At 37.9% G+C, this 14,479-nt stretch overlaps 1 non-coding gene across 1 annotated transcript; it reads left to right on the top strand.

The window, feature by feature from the left end:
- Positions 1-12,530: 12,530 nt before the first annotated feature.
- Positions 12,531-12,637, top strand: LOC141716126 (small nucleolar RNA R71). Its single transcript, XR_012572847.1, has one exon. It is a non-coding gene; the product is annotated as a small nucleolar RNA R71 (small nucleolar RNA).
- Positions 12,638-14,479: the final 1,842 nt, after the last annotated feature.

Genomic DNA, 14,479 nt, shown 5'->3' with positions numbered 1-14,479 from the left:
AGACATTTTCTAAATATTCTGGGGACTGATTTACTTCATTAAATCAGCTTCACTCCAAACATTCTTAAAAATGTTTTGCGAGTCTTCAAAATGATTTTTTTAAAAGTTAGAGCGGATCCCAAAACTCATTTTTTTTAAGATCCTCCTTTCGAAGGGGATTTAAATACTCGCTCAAAACCTGAGGGATCCGGCTCTGTGGTGTGTTTTATATTCGCAACAAGGTTGCTGTTTTGATAAATGAATTGATTACTTACCCAACACTCGGGAAGTAAAATTCTTGGAACAAGTTAATCCATTAACAGGCATCGCCTGGGAAATATCGGTGAGTTCTCCTTTCCAAATAGATACGACTTCTTGGTGGAGCCGTATCAACAAGTTTCTACTTGGGGAAAGTGGGGACAAGCTTTACGTTTCAGAGTCATGGATTTCATCTGAACTAGGAGTGGCGTAAGTGGCCGAGTAGCGCCGGCCCAGCCTTATTATAGTCTCATTTATGTGATGAACTTTTGAAGCTAATTATAACTTGAACGGTGGTAGTTCAAGTAGTATTTGGGAATGATATAAGTATATTGGGGTATCTTGTAACTTCATCTTTTAAACTTATATCTAATTAATAATTGTCTTATGAATTACAAAGATTTTCAGAAAAACGTTGAGACAAGGTTAGATATATGAGATCACCTTGCAACGATATTTTTTTTATACAGTTATACACTGGGACTTTGTGTATATTGTTCATGGAAGAGGACTTCGAATATTTTGAAAAGTATATATGTATATATATATATACTGAATATTTTGCGACTTCATCGCATTAAGATATCAACTTGGTTCATTTCTTTCGACCAAGACTTTCATGAGTACTATGAGAAGGATCATATATTGTTAATCATTATACATATTATTTTGGTGGGCTTGCTGCTCACCCTTGCTTTCTTCTTTCATCACACAACATCAGATAGACAAGATGAACCGGACCAAGCTCCCGATTCGCAAGAGGTTAGGAGACGTTCCGTAGTTTTCTAGAAGCACTGATGCCGCCATAGCTGAGGTAGGAACTACCAATAGGCTAGGCTTTCAAATTTTGATGTATCAGATTATGTATATAAATGAATTGTAATAATGGCAAAGAAATGTAAATTTATTCAGAAACCTGTTTAAGGTGTATTGGCATATAATTGTGGAATAAAACGACTTGTGATTATTTTTGGATATTCATCTCTGAGACTATAACTTGTGGTGTGTGTGTTTATTGTGGGGTCACAGTACAGAGTAGTTGATTATTTATTAAGATTGGGTGTTGTTAAGGGAAATGGAACTCGTGACAACCCGGATCCCCGACCCCGGATTTGGGGGTGTTACAGAAATGGTATCAGAGCCAAGCGTTATAAACCTCAGAGATGATGGGACGTTAAGATAATAAGTTCACTAAGATAATAAGAACTCTTGCCAAGTTCATAGTCGGACTACCTAACGTAGTACTGACAGTTAAAACCCTTATGGGAACCCTTATAAATGTAGCGATAGAAGCGTAGTTCGTTATCGTATATGGTAGCGGGACTCCGAACCCTGAAGTTGAGGAACATCAACGCGATGATGTTTTATTACTAATTGGAGATCAGATTGTGGATCCAATAGAGCGTCCTAACGCAGGACCGGATGATGTTGATATTGAGGATGTAGCGGTTGAGGATGTTGTCCTAGAAGGGATAGTTGCTGAGGAGGATCCCACGGAGGATCCTGACGAGATTGGATAAAGGACCACTGATGAATTGATGACCCTGGTTGGGTCGACTACCAGAGGTAGGATTGGCCGGTCACTACCAGAGGTTCGTTCAAGTTTGTAAAGATAGTAGCCCCTTTAACGCGGCTTACTCGTAAGACTGAGAAGTTCGAATGGACAGAGAAATGCGAGAACAACTTTTAAGAACCGAAGCAAAGGTTGGTGACGTTCCCTATGTTGGCGTTGCCAGATGGAAAATGAGATTTTGTGATTTGTAAGTGACGCTTCGCATAAGGAATTAGGGTGCTTCTTATATAGCACAGCAAGATAATCGCGTCTGCGTCAAGACAATTAAGGGAATTTAAAATTCGATATCCCCACCCATGAGCTTGGGCTCGTGGCAATAGTTTTGCCCTAAAGATTTGAGGCACTACTTGTATGGAGAGAAGTGTGAGATTCACAAACCATAGGAGCTCTAGTACATTCTTACGTAGAAAGAGCTCAACATACGCCAGAGGAGGCGGTTAGAGCTAATCAAGAATTATGATTGGGAGATTCTTTATCATTCGGGGAAAGCCAATATGGTGGCTGATGCCCTTAGTAAAAAGGAGAGACTCAAGATGATAATGTCTTTTGGAGAGTTTATAAGAGATTTTGAGAAAATGGAAATAGTAGTGAAGGTAACCGGAGCCGGTACCGAAAAGCTGTTTGAGATAGCAATACAGCCCGAAGTATTGGAAAAGAACATATTGTGCCAGTAAAAGTGATGAATGAAGGCAGAGAGCCAACAAATAGGTATGAGATTAATACCGAGAGTGATGATAAGGGAATAATGAGGTATTCCTATAGAATTTGGGTTCCAAAGGTTTAAGAGCTTAAAGATGAAATCTTAGATGAAAGCTAGTTTGAGGAATAAGAGTTAGAGCAAACCCTGAACGTGATAGTCAGGGAGGTTGCCACCAAGACAAAAGGAACCCATAACATGATGAAGTGGAAAATGAGGATTTAAATTATGTAAGATGACCCCAATTATGGGGAGTAGGAAGAAATATTTAGACTGAGGAAACAAAAGTCGAGTAAGGACAGGAGACCCGAGATGGTACCCCTATACGGCAATTCATGGACCTGTCTAAAGAGAACTTAGACTATTATCCCCAACCACCACCCTGAGGAGACAGTGCGGTGGGAAATTCTTTCATGACCTTTAAGTCGCTAAGCTCTCAGAGTTCCAAGGAACAAGCTGACCCAGTCGAGGCAAGAGCCTGGCTAAAGGAAATAGATGAATCATTTGAGATTCTAAATGATTGACGAACCACAAAAGACTATTTTGTCACTTACCCTCCTAAGAGAGAGACCAGCCGCTGGTGAAAGGCCAAGGAAGGCACAGAGCAAGAGATTATAATAAACTGATTTAAGTTCAGTCAATTGTTTTCAGGAAAGTACTTCCCAAGGTTATGGAGATAGTGTAAAAGCTTAAGAGCCAGAACAAAGGCAGACGAGTATGATGAATTATGAATCTAAGTTGTAAAAGTTATCAAGATTCGTTCTGAAGACACGAATCCAGAATGACGGGATGTTTGAAATCAATGCTTATGTTGTGTTGGTTCATGAAATAACGATAAGAGAAAGGAATATAAAGGCAAGAGAGTTTGAGGAATGATAAGGGAGTTGGGTATGAGGAAACCCTAAAGACTCGTAGAAATAGAAATAGAAAAGTAGGTAATCGTCCGGATGAGAGTGATTCACCATGAGTTAAATTGATGGTTGAAGGTATAAGAGATACATATATTTTATCCCCTGTAAGTTGGGAAGATTCGAGGAAACCTTGAGATAATTCGAAGGATAAATAATGAGACGCGGATAGACTGAGGAGACAAGAAAGTAAGAAATTAAGAAAATTGGGTGAAGGAAGTGACCTTCAAGAAGGTAAAGTGTAAGACCGGTGGCATGATACCCAGAAAGGGAGACGCCGGATATGAAAGATATCCCAACATTGAGATGACTGTTGAGATAAACAACAAAAGTAAATAAGGAATTATTAAGAAGAAGTTCACGTTGAACATGACCAATATCTTCCAGAACATCCATGTTATCATTACCAAATCAAGAAAGAAAAGTGGATGAGCATTGTTATCTTTTGGAGGCCATATGGATTGACCTCAATTTGAATAAGGATGCTATTATGAAGTTAGGTATAGACTATCGAGGTGGGAATGATTGAATAAGACACCCTTATCAGGGATATATGACTGATTTATCCATGGAAGGATGCAGGTACCTTTTAAAGGTGGAATTAAGGATAGAACATCGGTAACTTAAAATGAATCCTAGGGGAATGCATAAAGGTTGGAATTTCACCCTTAATAGGGACAGTATGAGTTTTGACAGTATGATTTGGAAAGGGTTAATGTAGCAACAACCTTTAAGAATCAGTGGAGAAATTTTTCAGAAGTATATAGACAATGGTTCTAGTAATAGTAAATGGTATTTTAATATGCCCTGTATCTAGGGAATACAGGAGAAACGATTGAAGGATAACCTTAGAGGTTTTACAAGGAGAAAGGTAATATTCAAAATTTTCAAGAATAGAAATGTTGATAAAGGAAATATGACGTAATTATAATGTTGCCAAGTGGGGCACGTGTTAAACCACGAGAAAGTATGGATCGAACCAGTAATGGTCGAAATTATTCAGGGCAATTAGGACTTAAGATAAAAGATGTTCTAATTATGATTGAGAGTCATTCATGACAGTGATTAACCTCTAAAGACTGAGGCAATAACTTATGGAAAAATGGTGATTTTTTTTTACTCATCAGATTTTAAGGAAAGCATTTTCACATAAGCTGTGATTGAAATAAGGTAGAAAATTTATTTGGAGATGGTTAAAGTGACATTAACTGTAAGGAAATTTTACTATCAGGAAAGGCCAAAGAGGTGGCCGACACTTTAAAGGTAAGAGGATAATTATTGGCGCTTGTGCCAAAAGAATACAGTGATGATGGTTAAAACTGTGAAGGTTGTATTATGGTTTGGAAGATTGACATTCCTTCTGATGACTGTGCAATACCCAGCCGTAATAGTAGTTGGTAAAGGTTTAATTCGTGTAATCGCCATGAGCGGGCTATCTATCTTAGAAGGTACTATCTTGAGAATGAGCCTGGACCATGTTTCAAAAGGACTAAACGAACCTTTGAGATCAGGAGTGTTCTTCATGAATCAGTATGTTACCTCCTTAGAAGGATTTGATACGACATGTATGGACTCCGTATGGTTAGCTATTAAGATTTCATGGAAAGTGAATGATGACAGTGGGTCAGTGGTGGACCATAGTAAGGCAGCAATGATTCTGCGAGTAACGAGCTGATTACAACCGTGAGAGTTGTATTGGAATGGATGTTGAGATTGAGTACCACTAAACGGGTCGTGGTAGTGTATAAGTTATCATTGATAGACTAATTAAGTAGAGTATCTACCTATTGAATATTTATTCCCTCTTATGAAAAGAGAGTCGTATTACTATATGAGGAAGGTTGCGGTACAAGCATAGAACTCTAGTAACGGTGATGTCTAAAATGAGATCCCAGGTTCGATTTTCGAAATCGAGGGAGTTTCAAAGGTGATTGTGTATAAGCTCGAGGAAGAGCATGGGTCCATAGAATGATGGACGGAATAGAAATAATTAGGCATGGGAAATACGATGCTATAATACTTGATGCTGATATAAATACGTATATGTTTTGTTCTCCTATGACAAACCTCTATAGTTCAGAGGTAGGTTCCAAGCCAGATATTTTGTGGCAGTATATTTTTTTTATATATACAATTCTCTTCAATTCGTTCTTTTCTCTTCTTTTCATTTCATGTAAGTTGAGAAGAACAACCCTTCCAGAAGGGGAGGTATTGCCGAATGACTGTCTATCTGTGTGATAGAAGCCTAGTAGGATACCAACTATTGTTTAATTGCTTGTCAAGTACTAAAGGCTGGCCACCTTCTGTACTAACTATGCGAGATAACAAGTGTTCATGATCATAGTGATCTCTCAATAAATTCTTTTACTTCTATATGAAGGATTAAGCTTTCGAAAATAGAAACAGCTGAAAAAGGAGTAGTAAAGTTATGGTGGTATTCAGAATGGGAACACATTCGTAATACTAAGGTTGACGTGGTTATTAAAAGGTTATAGAACGCTAACGAGCAAAAGTATAACCAGTATAATATTAGGAATGGAAGGTAGTAGCGATTACGAAGTCGAAAAGAATGGGTATTGAGAAGCAAAAGCTCTAATGCTAAACGCTATAATGAGAGTCTGTGCAATAGACTTGAAAAAATTTGGAATGATCACTTAACGCGGATTTAGTTATATCACGACAATAGATCATATGTCATTATCGAGGTGTCACCTTATGAGATCCTTGAGGGAAGATAATGTCAATCTCCCTTATGTTAGGATGAAGTTGTAGAGCGCAAGATGCTCGGACCCGCAGTAGTCCAAAGGACCAGGGATATAATAGATCTAATCAGAGGACGGCTGGTAGTAACCCAAGATGGACATAAGAGGTATGCTGATTTGACTCAAAAAGGACAAAGAGTATGAAATAGGGGGCCTAGTAATGTTATAGGTATCCCCTTGGAAACCCTTGAAAAAGGATTGATGAGGTTCGGAAAGAAAGGAAAGCTAAGTCTACAATTTGTTGGACCCTTGGATATATTAAGACGTTTGGGAAGTTAGCATATGAGCTAGCCCTACCCCCGAACCTGTAGCAAGTTCATAAAGTGTTCCACGTATCAATGTTAAGGAAATGTAATTCAGATGCCAGACAAATAGGGGCATATGAGCGCATAGACATGCAACCAGACGTAACCTATATGGAGCAACCAGGAAGGGTATATAGTAAAAAGGAACGAGTGCTTAGGAGAAGGGTTATCAAACTAGTAAGAGTTTGATGGTAGAACCACAATGTGGGAAAATTTACTCGAGAGTTAGAAAGTGTAATGCTAAGAGAGTATCCCTATTCATTTTCTATCTGATTCCGGGACGGAATCCTTTTAAGGAGGGGAGACTGTAATAACCCCAATTTTTGGGAAATTTTTGAAACCCTTATGAATAGTATTTTTGCTGAATGAGAAAACTTTTCATGCCACACTATGTAGGGGTTCTGATATGGATATTCTGAGATTTTATTAGTACTTTATATGGGATATAAGTGTATGTAAAGATCGTCAGAATCCAAATCCGAACACTTTGATTTTTCCCGGAAATACACTAGATACGGAAAGATTTGAGAAAAAGGTAACAGGATAAAAAGGATTTAAATTAAAGGATTATAGGAGAGGATCATAAAAGGAATATAATATATTGAGAAAGGTTAAGGGAACCTAAGTAATAAGATCCCGGGTATGATCCTTCAAACGATAAACGAAAACGAAAGTTAAGCGAACCGTATAATAGATCAGCGGTCATTAGGCAAACAATTAGGAAGTTAATCAAAGGGATTAGAGAGATGATGTCACCCAACCAATGAGAAGAGGACAAGGAGGGGAGGATGACATCATGAGGATGACACAAGCATGACATGGGAAGGAAGGAGATGTGATGGCTTTTTAACCACAAAAAATCAAGGGCAACTAGGTAATTTACTAAAACAAAAACAAAAATCAAACCAACCAAGCCAAGCAAATCATTTTTCATCAAAATCAAAAAGAAACCAAGGCATTGTTCTTCATGCTCTCGGCCAAAACAGAACCAGAACACTAAAACTGCTGTATCTCCTTCATTTCTCACTCAAATATTGTGTTCTATAGCTCATTGGAAAGGTATTGAGATGTCCTACAACTCTTGTTCACAAGTCTCATCCAAATAATCATGGTAAGACCCTCATTTTTACAGTTCTTTAAATCGGACTTTTAGAAACTTCAAAGCCTAACTTTGTGTTCTTGATTTCTTTGGAAAGATCAAGCTTGTAGGAGGCTCCCTAAGGCTTCCTAGCAACTTAACACCTCCCAAGGAAGGTATAAACTTCAAACCCTAGCCTTTACTTTATTTGTTAGTAAGTTAATGGTTGATGTTGTGAAATGAGAAGCATGGATTGTGATTATTAGTAGTTTGGTTTGATTTGGAAGTGTTTTTGGTAATTGAAGCTTGATTATAGTTCATAGGTCTTGATTGTGGTTGTTTGAGTTGAAAACCTTGGAGATTATAGACTGATGTGGTATAGTTTAGGTGAAGTTTTGTTGTATTGATGGTTATGAGTTGGTTGGTGGTTAATTGGAGTAGTTTAAACATTGGTAATCGCGTAAACATAGTCGTCGTAACGTCCGATTTTCTTTGGACTGTTTTTGTGCATAATATTAGGACCCGAGAACCCCCTGCTAGATTATGACCACTGCCATGTTTAGATAGCTCATGTTACGAGCTTCGTTTTGATATGTAGTTCATTCGATTCCGATGCACGGTTTAGGAGAAACGACCGTTTCAAGTAACGGCGTTTCGCGAACGAAACTTTTCCCCTCGCCTTACTTTGAAACATAGGTTAAAGACCAAAAAGGGTTAATTAATGCATGAAACATTTATGGTAAGTGTGTTAGGCAGTTGGTAAGACACTCGCGAAGGAATCGCCTTAAAACTCGTAAAGGTTAAATTATTAAAAATGGTGGAGCCGAGGGTACTCGAGTGACTTAAGAGAATCAGTAAGCGCAAAACGAGCGTTAGAGTCTGAGTTGATTAGAGTATAGATTTACAAGTGACTTTGGTTTAATTCCAACTTACTTGTTGTTTATAGGTTACCAGACTCGTCCCGAGCCATTCGTAACCCCCAGTCGCTCAGGCAAGTTTTCTACCCGATATACTGTTGTTGTGATGTAAATATATGTATATGCATTATCTTGTGATAGTGCATGATTGTTATTAGCAAATTTTGCGATATATTGGAGCATGCTGATATGGTATATATGCATGTCTGTTTCGTAATCTGGTTATCTATTTGTTGATTTCAATGCTTATAGTTGCATAATACCTATGCTAGAAATAAGCAAGTAGTTGCGTATACTCTTAGTATAGGGGATAAAAGGTGAACATATTTCTAAACCGGGAGTCGATGTTCCCGAGTATATTATATATATATATATATTTATATATATATGGATATAGTTTTTAAAACTATGGATCGAATAAGGTTTATTCGATACCTTTATTTTACTTAATTGAATATTAATTTGAGTATTCATTCGAGGGCTTATGACTCAGTTTATTTTATTATTTGAATATTATTTGAATATTCATTCGAGGGCTTATGACTCAGTTTATATTATTATTGAATATTACTTGGATATTCATTTGAGGATGTATGACTCCTTTATTTTATGAATATTATTTATAGTATTCATTCGAGGTATTATGACTCCGCTTATTACTTAATAATATTCTTTATTGTATTAAAGAATAAGGTGTCGATAATCAAACTTACTTTTGATTATTCAAATAAAGATATTACTTTCGTAAAAGTATATCTTTGATTATTTGCTATTCATTTCAAGTATAAGTTTTAATACTTCTACTTCAATTATTTTATAAAGATTATTCTTTATGGGAATATTATTTAAATAATAATATTCAGACATTTTCTAAATATTCTGGGGACTGATTTACTTCATTAAATCAGCTTCACTCCAAACATTCTTAAAAATGTTTTGCGAGTCTTCAAAATGATTTTTTTAAAAGTTAGAGCGGATTCCAAAACTCATTTTTTTAAGATCCTCCTTTCGAAGGGGATTTAAATACTCGCTCAAAACCTGAGGGATCCGGCTCTGTGGTGTGTTTTATATTCGCAACAAGGTTGCTGTTTTGATAAATGAATTGATTACTTACCCAACACTCGGGAAGTAAAATTCTTGGAACAAGTTAATCCATTAACAGGCATCGCCTGGGAAATATCGGTGAGTTCTCCTTTCCAAATAGATATGACTTCTTGGTGGAGCCGTATCAACAAGTTTCTACTTGGGGAAAGTGGGGACAAGCTTTACGTTTCAGAGTCATGGATTTCATCTGAACTAGGAGTGGCGTAAGTGGCCGAGTAGCGCCGGCCCAGCCTTATTATATTGGCCCAAATGGCCTAGAAGTTCCGCTAAGGCGGTCCATTCCTTAGGAGTTCAGTGTTCGGTTGACAAGTAAATCCGAAAGGTTCTCCTCTACATGTAGAAAATGGTGGGGTTGTACTACTACGACTGATCATCGTAAGTGGTCTTCCTGGCGCGGCAAACTCCCGTAATGAGTTCATCATCCAATTGGATAATTTCTGCAACACTACCCAGAGCACTTCGATAGAAAGGCTACGGTTGGGCGATTGTTGAGTGTTGGCAGGGTCAAGTTTTCAAAATGATGTTTACATCAAATGAAGTATCTCGTAACTTCATTTTATTTTGATAATATTTTAAAGATTTAATCTATTCAAATCTTGCCTTATAGTCTCATTTATGTGATGAACTTTTGAAGCTAATTATAACTTGAACGGTGGTAGTTCAAGTAGTATTTGGGAAAGATATAAGTATATTGAGGTATCTTGTAACTTCATCTTTTAAACTTATATCTAATTAATAATTGTCTTATGAATGACAAAGATTTTCAGAAAAATGTTGAGACAAGGTTAGATATATGAGATCACCTTGCAACGATATTTTTTTTATACAGTTATACACTGGGACTTTGTGTATATTGTGCATGGAAGAGGACTTCCAATATTTTGAAAAGTATATATGTATATATATATATACTGAATATTTTGCGACTTCATCGCATTAAGATATCAACTTGGTTCATTTCTTTCGACCAAGACTTTCATGAGTACTATGAGAAGGATCATATATTGTTAATCATTATACATATTATTTTGGTGGGCTTGCTGCTCACCCTTGCTTTCTTCTTTCATCACACAACATCAGATAGACAAGATGAACCGGACCAAGCTCCCGATTCGCAAGAGGTTAGGAGACGTTCCGCAGTTTTCTAGAAGCACTGATGCCGCCATAGCTGAGGTAAGAACTACCAATAGGCTAGGCTTTCAAATTTTGATGTATCAGATTATGTATATAAATGAATTGTAATAATGGCAAAGAAATGTAAATTTATTCAGAAACCTGTTTAAGGTGTATTGGCATATAATTGTGGAATAAAACGACTTGTGATTATTTTTGGATATTCATCTCTGAGACTATAACTTGTGGTGTGTGTGTTTATTGTGGGGTCACAGTACAGAGTAGTTGATTATTTATTAAGATTGGGTGTTGTTAAGGGAAATGGAACTCGTGACAACCCGGATCCCCGACCCCGGATTTGGGGGTGTTACAATCAAGGTTCGGCCAGTTGCCAAGAAAGGCCTTCCCAAGATTATGGGAATCTTCTTATCCTCCTCGAAATCAAGAATGACGAAATCAGCAGGGAAGATGAGTTTATCCACCTTGACCAAGACATCCTCCACAATACCTCTCGGATATGTAATAGAACGGTCAGCCAATTGCAAGGTCATATAAGTTGGTTTGAGATCAGGTAAGTCCAATTGCTTGAAGATTGACAATGGCATCAGATTGATGCTAGCTCCCAAGTCACATAAGCATCTGTCAAAAGACACTTTCCCAATAATACATGGAATAGTAAAGCTTCCTGGATCCTTAAGCTTTGGAGGCAACTTCTACTGTAACACAGCACTGCATTCCTCTGTGAGAGCGACAATCTCTAAATCATCTAGCTTCACTTTCTGAGAGAGAATACCTTTCATAAACTTTGCATAACTAGGCATCTGCTCGAGAGCCTCAGCGAAAGGTATGTTGATATGAAGTTTCTTGAACACCTCCAGAACTTCTCGAATTGCTTGTCCAGCTTTTTCTTCTGCAGCCTCTTAGGAAAAGGCGGTGGAGGATAGATCTGGATCTCCCCTGTATTACCCTCAGGTAGAGTGTGCTCAACAGTAGTCTTCCTTGGTTCCACTTCTTCATCCTGCTACTCTACTTCTTTCTCAGCTCCAGCTTTTTTAGTCAACTCTTGAGTTTGTTCGGGATTAGCAACCCTTCCAGACCTCAAAGTGATTGCCTTTACCTGCTCTTTAGCTTCCTTCTTCCCTGGCACTTCAGTGTCATTAGGTAGTGTACCAGGTAGACGATTTAGCAAGGCATTGGAAATTTGTCCAATTTGATTTTCCAAGGTGTTAATAGAAACAGCTTAGCTCTTGCACATAAGCTTCAACTCCTCTAATTCAGATTTTTCATTAGCTTGCTGCAGCTGGAGTTATTGTTTTGGTGCATACTGTGGTTGCTGAAAACCAGGGGGGTTGTACTGCTTAGCTGGATACTGCTGATAAGGCTGTTGAACCACATTCTGAGCATTGCTCCAACTGAAATTAGGATGATTGCGGTTGTTTGGATGATAGGTTGTTGCGATCGCTGGAAGTTGCTCATGAACTGAGCTGATTTATTCGAAATTATGCACTGATCAGTCTCATGGGCACCAGCACAAAGCTCACATACACTAGTGATTTGATTAACTCCATAGTTAGCCAAAGTGTCCACCTTCATTGTCAAAGCCTTAAGTTGGGCAGCTATAGCAGTTGCTGCATCCAACTCCAGAATTCATGCAACTTTTCCCTGAGTCAGTCTCTGGGAAGGATTCTGGTACTCATTAGCAACCATCAGTTCAATAAGTTCATAAGCTTCATCATAGCTCTTAGCCCATAAGGCTTCTCTTGATGCTGCATCAAGCATGGGCCTAGAAGTAGGACCCAATCCGTTGTAGAAACAGTTGTAATCATCCAATCAGGCATGCCATGGTGTGGACACTTTCTTAACATCTCCTTATATCGATCCCAAGCCTCACACAGAGATTCTCCAGTTTGCTGTGCAAACTGGGTAAGAGCATTCCTGATTGCTGCAGTCTTCGCCATGGGAAAAAATTTAGTGAGAAACTTTTGAGCAAGATCTTCCCAAGTTGTGATAGACCCTGCTGGTAGAGAGTGTAACCAGCACTTAGTTTTGTCCCTCAAAGAGAATGGGAAGAGTCACAGCTTGATAGTATCTTCAGTCACACCATTGAACTTGAAAGTGTCACAGATCTCGATGAAATCCCTGATGTGCATGTTGGGGTCTTCGGTAGGAGAACCCCCAAACTGAACTGAGTTCTGTATCATCTGGATTGTGCTTGACTTGATCTCAAAAGTGTTAGCCGCGATGGCTGGTCTAATGATGCTAGACTGAATGTCATTAATCTTAGGCTTAGAATCGTCCATCAAAGCCTTCAGATTTTCTGCTTGATCACCCATAGCTATTACAATTGGCTCTTCAAATTTCTCTTCTTCTTCTACCTTCTTTTCTTCCTCAAAAACTTCCCTACGAACTATCACAAGTTCTTCCTCGGCTTTATCCAGTGTTCTCTTGCGAGTACGCGAATGCGTATGCATACACCCTCGCTAGATCACCTGAAATAAAACAAGGAAACAAATAAGTAACAATGTCCGAGTCAATGAACTTTAACGACCACTGATGGAAAGCACATAAACTAGTAATTAACAATGCAGTCCCCGGCAGCGGTGCCAAAAACTTGCTAATCGCTAAACACGCGCTAATATTACACGCAAGTATACGAGTTCACAAGTAGTATAAGATATAAATCAAATTCGATCCCACAGAGACTGTATTGGTTAACTATCTAAATTACGCACCTAAGCAACAATGTATGGTTATTATTCAATGCTAATAAGATAACAAAGTGAGGATGTTTATAACTAAGAATTACGCTAACTATAATAACTACGAGAATAAGATAGACTGATTTAATATATATGAAACATGGAATTCTAACTTCATTAAGTACTTCATTCAATAGCTTTATTATTCTCAACCTTAGCATGCAATGGTGATGACACTAATCAGACAACACGAAACTGATAAATGCCAACTTTCGTTGCACGAGTACCATTCTACCAGACATCCAGAAAAGAGATAGATGCTGAATAGGCACCAATTATATTGAGACCCTATATGTCTATAGTATTTGAAAACATAACGGTTTAAGAACAAGTTATCTATCTTAATTACATAGGGCAAGTAAGATGGTTAAAATTACCTATGAATCATGCATAACAATACATGAACATATGCTAGTATGGCAAGTTCTAAATCCTTAAATTCACTTTCGCTTCATCAAGAATTAACACACTATCTTATAAGTTCGCGACGCTCACAAGACGAATAAGCACAACCATAACTAGGATATCATACAATTACCACACACTAAGCATCAAACAATTTAACTAAAGAAATCCATAAATAAATCCGCTAGAACCCCACAATAACGATTAACCCATAATAGAACTCATCGCCAACGTGGGTTCCAATGAAAACATGATATAGCAAACATAGTCTTTATATGAATAAATAAACCAAAGTACACACAAGAATATAGGTTCAAACAAACAAGAAACAAGCATCCAAATTACAACTCAAACAAAGATTCACAAGAATAAACTAGATCGTCTTCGCCTTTATTGAATTGTGCCAAAAGATCTCTTGCCGTCTTCTCCCTCCTTGATGTCTTCAAAACTCTGAATTTCTGAATATATCTTAATATCTCCGAATATATCTTTTTTTTCTCTGAAAAATGACCTATGTTATGTTTATATAGCAGTCCATGCACCCCAGGAGTACAGAATTCGAATTGCACAAGAATCAGGATTTTTAACTCCCGACCCAGCGCGACCGCGCACTTCCCCAGC

This window comes from Apium graveolens, chromosome 3, assembly GCF_009905375.1.
Source record: "Apium graveolens cultivar Ventura chromosome 3, ASM990537v1, whole genome shotgun sequence".
NCBI classification, from domain to species: Eukaryota; Viridiplantae; Streptophyta; class Magnoliopsida; order Apiales; family Apiaceae; genus Apium; species Apium graveolens.
This window is presented reverse-complemented; position numbering and strand designations above follow the sequence as displayed.